The 6,000-nt window shown below is 57.6% G+C and overlaps 1 protein-coding gene across 1 annotated transcript in view; it reads right to left on the reverse strand.

The window, feature by feature from the left end:
- The window catches only part of ANXA11 (annexin A11), a 28,436-nt gene extending 23,102 nt beyond the window's left edge, over positions 1-5,334 (reverse strand). The window contains exon 1 of the mRNA XM_004615443.2: positions 5,253-5,334. The gene's annotated coding sequence lies outside the window, so the exon portion shown is untranslated. The remainder of the gene's footprint in view (positions 1-5,252) is intronic.
- Between the last annotated feature and the right edge of the window lie 666 nt (positions 5,335-6,000).

A 6,000-nucleotide genomic window follows, 5' to 3' on the forward strand; every position in this document is an offset into this window, starting at 1 on the left:
TCCATTGTGAGACTTGTTACTTTTTTTTTTTTTTTTTTTTTTTTTTTTGCTTTTTGGGTCACACCTGGTGATGCACAGGGTTTACTCTTGGCTCTGCACTCAGGAATTATCCCTGGTGGTGCTCAGGGAACCATATGGGATGCTGGGAATTGAACCTGGGTCGGCTGCATGCAAGGCAAACACCCTACCCGCTGTGCTATCACTCCAGCCCCTTGAGACTTGTTACTGTTTTTGGCATAACAAATACGCCACAGGGAGCTTGTTAGGCTCTGCCATGCAGGCGGGATATTCTCAGTAGCTTGCCGGGCTCTCCGAGAGGGACAGAGGAATTGAACCCGGGTTGGCCATGTGCAAGGCTGATAATAAACTCAAAAGCACAGCAAAGTGCAGGTTGCACCCTCATACCCAGCCTGTACTCTGTCCGACTTTGCTGTGGGCTCAGGGAGGAAGCCCAAATAGGAGGAGGCCCTCCTCTGACCCCAGACACTGCCCTGAAGGGATGATTTAATTCTGCAGTCAGAAATAATCTGGTCTGCTCGGAATGTAGAGAACGTTTCCATACCCTGTCTTCCCCTAAGACAGGCAAGGGGGCTATGGGGGCCTGAACCCACCAACCCTTGCATCCCATCACTTGATTGTTTGACCCTTAGAGCAGCAGAGGAGCCGGACCTTGGCGTTTACCCTGTCTATAAAATGTTTATCTGTTCAGTTTAGGGCCAGAAAGAAGACAAGGTTCTCCGAGATCCTTCGTGATATATTCTCCCAATGTAGATAATATGTGTTGTAAGGCCGAAGGCAGCACAGTGCAAAGTACAGCCCACAAAGATAAGCTCGAGGAACACCAAATACGAAAGCCAAGTTCTAAACTGACGACAAATATGAGTAGAACCTGACTTCAAAAATTATAGTGCAGGGGCAGCTGGCCCAGGTTCCATGCCGAGCACCCCACAGGGTCCCCCCAGCACACCAGGAGTGATCCCTGAGCACAAAGCCAGGAGTCAGCCCTGAGCACTGCCGGCTGTGGCTCCCTCCAAAACAAATGAGAAAACATGCAAATGAATAACCAACAAATAGAAAACAAAAGTAGAATACAAAAACATTCTGGGAATAAATTCCCTAATCTCCTCATAGTCATCTAGTCCAGAGAAAGCACAGGCTTTCCCCCCAGGCGGGAAAAGTATGATAAATATGCCAGCTCCTCCTTGGAAATAAGAACACCCAGTGGCATGCTGGTCAGGGTCCCGGCAGTGCTCTACGCCCGGCTTTCTTAGACTTTCCCACCGCAACTCTGGGTCTGGGGATGCAGCCTGAGGGAGCACCACCTCGAACTCTGAACTGATTTTTGGTGGACGCTTGTTCAGAAACCTTTCATTGTGGCCATTTTGTTTTTTTTTTTTAAGACACCCCCTATGATCCCCCCCCTTCATTTTACGAAGCTGGAGTCTGGGCTGGAGGGAGAGTGCAGCAGCTAAGAACTGGCCCTTCACGGCAGTCAGGAGTCAGCCAACCATACCACCAGGCACCCACTGCAGGGAAGGTGGGGCAGCCAGCAAAGCAGTGCTGCTGCAGAACACCCCGAGGGGTCGCAGCAGCAGCCTGTGACGGAGTGGGGGGGGGAATGTGCTGGGACACGACTCAGCTCCCTGCCCCTCCCACCAGCAGCTTCTCTCCGTCCTCCCACCAATAGACCCACAGCTTTTTTTTTCTTTTTGGGTCACACCTGGCGATGCACAGGGGTTACTCCTGGCTCTGCACTCAGGAATCACCCCTGGCAGTGCTCGGGGGACCATATGGGATGCAGGGAATCAAACCAGGGTCGGCCGCGTGCAAGGCAAATGCCCTCTCCGCTCTGCTATCGCTTCAGCCCCCAGGCCCACAGCTAGGGGCCACTTGGCCAAGCTGACCACACACTCCGCTGTAGTGCTTAGAGCTCAATACTGAGAGCTGAGTACTGAGGCCCAGTGGCCTAGGCAGAAATATCCCCAGCACTGTGGCCAGACTCCCCAAGTCCCCTCACGCTGATGTCCCAGGCTGTCTGGGATCCACAGGCCAGTTTGGGTGGGGATGGGGTGGCCGGCACTGTTTGGGGCATGGGCGGCTAGCTCGTGCTGAGTCACAAAAACATGCCTGGTCACCCACTAAGAATAGCAGTGACCTTCTAGGGGGATGCTGCAGGCCCTGCTCTCACCACATGCCTTTCCCTCCCCAGGTCCCCGTCCTGCCCAGTGTCGCCAAGGTTCCCAGGGGCCCAAGTAACATTCCCACCCGTCAGCAGTGCCACCCACCCCACTGCTTAGAGAGCACCCATGAATTTCAATAGCTCCTTCGGTCCCCGGCACCCTATAGGGTCCCCCGAGCCCGTCAGGAGTGACCCCTGAGTGAAGAGCCAAGTGTGAGCTCTGAGCACCACTCATTGCAACACAGAACCAAATTAATTATTTTTTAAAATTTAATATGTATTTTATTTAATTTTTTTAAAAAATTTTTAATTGAATCACCATGTGGGAAGTTACAAAGCTTTCAGGCTTAAGTCTCAGTTGTACAATGCTCGAATACCCATCCCTTCACCAGTGCACATATTCCACCACCAAGAACCACAGTAAACCTCCCCCAACCCCCATTTTTTTTCCCTTTTTTGGGTCACACCCGGCTATGCTCAGGGATTACTCTTGGCTCTGCACTCAGGAATTATTCCTGGTGGTGCTCGGGGGACCATATGGGATGCTGGGAATCGAACCCAGGTCGACTGCATGCAAGGCAAACGCCCTACCTGCTATGCTATCACTCCAGCCCCCCAAATTAATTAATTTTAAAAGTAAAAAGTGCAGTACTTTCCTCCCTCGTGTCCTCTGAATGTCTGTTGTTCTCGGGGTTGGGACAAGGACGCAGAAGAGGAACGGCTGTTAGTTTGGCTGTGATGGTGAGGAGCCCATGAAGGGTGAGGCCGAGTGCCCAAGGGGACTGGGGGGGGGGCAGCCGCAGAGGAAAGCAGGTGCACCATGAAAGGCCCCTCAGGGGCCAGTCCCCACCACCCACACTGTGGGCTTCTTCTGCTCTGCTCTTCTCTGATGTCCGAAGGCCCCAGGCCCACGGCTGCGGGCTCAGCTCTCACGACACCTACTGTCCATCCTGTCGGTGACTACGTCGCCGTGCCTGGCCTCCCGGCACCATGGCCTCGCCCAGACAGTTGTCCGCTCCTCGGTCTGCACCCAGGTTGGCTTCACGTCTCCACTTTCCCTCCTGCCTATTTTGCCTCTCCAAATCGGCCTTCAGAGGGCAGTGGTTTGCTTTTGTTGGACACCCACAACCGTCAAAGCTCAGGGATCAGTCCTGGCGGGGCTCGGGGGACCCTCAGGGCACCCACCGTGAGACAAGCACCCACCCACTATACAATTTTCCGGGTCCCCTAAGGCACAATACTTGCATAGCGGGTGATCTTGGGCCAGTCTCTTTCACTCGACTGACATCTGCTGAGTTTTGAGACCCTTCTGGGGACACCAAGAACAGAGCAGGAGCAACAAGGCCCACCCTCAGGGACAAAGGACAGGGTGAAGTAAGACCCACCACTCCTGTAGCTGCACGGAGCTGCATGGCCAAGCGGGCAGCGCCCAAGGAGAGGAGGCCAGGGTAAGAATTCACTGCCACCACCCACCTCGACCCCACATGGGAATTGGGGGGGGCCGGGGGAGCGGGGGGATAATGGACAAAAATGGGAGGGGAGGGGCTGGAGTGATAGCACAGCGGGTAGGGCGTTTGCCTTGCACGCAGCCGACCCCAGCATCCCATATGGTCCCCTGAGCACTGCCAGGGGTAATTCCTGAGTGCAGAGCCAGGTGTGACCCCAAAAAAGAAAAAAACAAAAAAAAAGGAGGGGAACAGGCTTTCCAGGAGGACTGGACAGTACCCGCCAAGACAGACAGGGCAGATGGACAGAAGGCTGGAGCGATAGTACAGTGGGTAGGGCGTTTGCCTTGCACGTGGCCGACCCGGGTTCGAATCCCAGCATTCCATATGGTTCCCCAAGCACCACCAGGAGTGATTTCTGAGTGCAGAACCAGAAGTCAGCTCTGAGCATTTCCGGGTGTGATCCAAAAAGAAAAAAAAAAAAAAAGGACAGATGGCCTTCCATGTCAGCGTGACAAGAGTGATCACAACAGTCATTATTGCTGCTACTAGTATTATCGAGATGCTTCCAGGGACAGACTAGCCCCTGCTGCTGGCCTGGGTCCGTCTGGGCACCTTCCTCCCAGGTACACAAGACCTGAGTGCTTTAGCTCAGCAGTTAACCCTATTAATCATTTCCTCCTTTCAGTGGCCGTGGGCAGGCGCTATGATCACTGCTTCCATTTCAAAGATGAAGACACCCAGGGTCCCGTAGTGAGGGAGGAGGGGCAGGGGCCGGCAACACCAGGCCCGCCCAGCCGGGGCACCTCCCAGCATACACAGTGCCTTGCGGGAAGAGCCAAGCTAATCCCTCTGGAATCCCCAGCAACTGACTGGAGCAAGAAGGAATGAAGGAACATGAGAGCCAGTTAGGGGAGCAACTGACCAGCCCTGGGAGGTCTGGCCCTCCCTACAACACCCGGGCTGCTATGTGTTGGGGGAGGGGCTGACCCCAAACGGGCTCCCCAGAGGAGCAGGAGCTGAAACGGCCCTAGGCAAGCAGACGGCTGGCCACGGGAAAGGCCAGAGGGGCGGGACAGGAATGTCCCGGCAGGGATCTCCCTGCCCCAGCAGCCGGCGGTTTGCTAACCTCTGCCTCCGTTTTTTTTTCTTATGTTTTATTTTGCATAAGGGCCACACCCTACGGTGCTGAGGGGGGGGGAGGGAGGAGGCGGGGCAGCGTCCCAGGGACTGAAGTCAGGCCCCAGCCTGGTGGTGCTCATTAAACTGTCCTCTCCCAGTCCTCGGAGGGCGGCGAAGTAATCATCCTCTAAGCCTGCAAGCCCGCGTCTAACGTTTATCCAGCCTTCCTAGGGCTGGGCTGAGGCAGGCAAGAGAAAACGTCCGGCAGCCGTTCCCTTCCGCAAGCCCCAGGCTGAGAAACCGGAAGGGAGCGGCCAGGGCGGTGGACACGCAGGTGTACTGGGCCCCTGGGTGGCCCCTGGCCAGTCCCTGATAAATCAGGTGCGGTGCTCTGCGCTGCCCGGCGCGGGCGAACGCTCCCGCAGGCCTGGACCGGGTCCCGGGCCCCCGCGGTCCAGGCCCCGGGGAAGCTGCCCCCTCCAGGACCCGCGGGCGGCCCCACTCACCTGCAGCGACGGGGTCCGCGGAGCTCCGGGCGCACAGCAGCGGGCTCGCCTCCAGCTCTCACGCGCACTGACGCCCGCCGCGCCGCAGCCGCTCGGGCGGGGCTGGAGGAAGAGCTGCGGGCGGAGCCAATCGAGGGCCGGGCGGGGGCGGGGCCAAAAGGAGGGGCGGGGCCACCCCGGGCCGAGGGGCGGGGCCCGCGCGCGGCCCGCCCTCAGGCCAGTGCCCGCCCCCACCCCGAGGGACGCCGCTGTCCCGGGCGCCCGAGCGCGAGGGGCCAGCTGGGGCGTGGCACCCCTCGTCCAACCCAGGTGCCTGCCCGCCCCGTCGGAGAGGGGGCCCCTCAGCGTCTGTAACCGGGGGTGGGGCCGGCGCGATTGGGACCTGGGGGGGTTTCCCCGCGGACGCCCGGCCGGCCCCAGCCGCCTCCCGCGGACACGGCGGGTTCGCGCCGGCTCCGGGACTCCGGGGCCGGGGTAGGGCTGGTTGGCGCCGGAGAACAGCACGAGGCAAATGCCAACTGAAGGGCCATTTTATGAAACACCCGAAAAACAGCCCTCAAATTGCAAGGTCATGGGAAAGAAGGAAAATCTGTGACATAAGCCAGCTAAGCCTGAGAAAACACGGAAGTTCCGTGTAAGTGGGCTGCTGGAGGGGGACACTAGTAAAGGAAGGACGTCTGGTCGCCCGTTGACGCTCCTGATGGTGGGCTGATGGGCTCATTCCTTGCACCAACAGCACCGTGATTTA

This window comes from Sorex araneus, chromosome 3 (assembly GCF_027595985.1).
Source record: "Sorex araneus isolate mSorAra2 chromosome 3, mSorAra2.pri, whole genome shotgun sequence".
Lineage (NCBI taxonomy): Eukaryota > Metazoa > Chordata > Mammalia > Eulipotyphla > Soricidae > Sorex > Sorex araneus.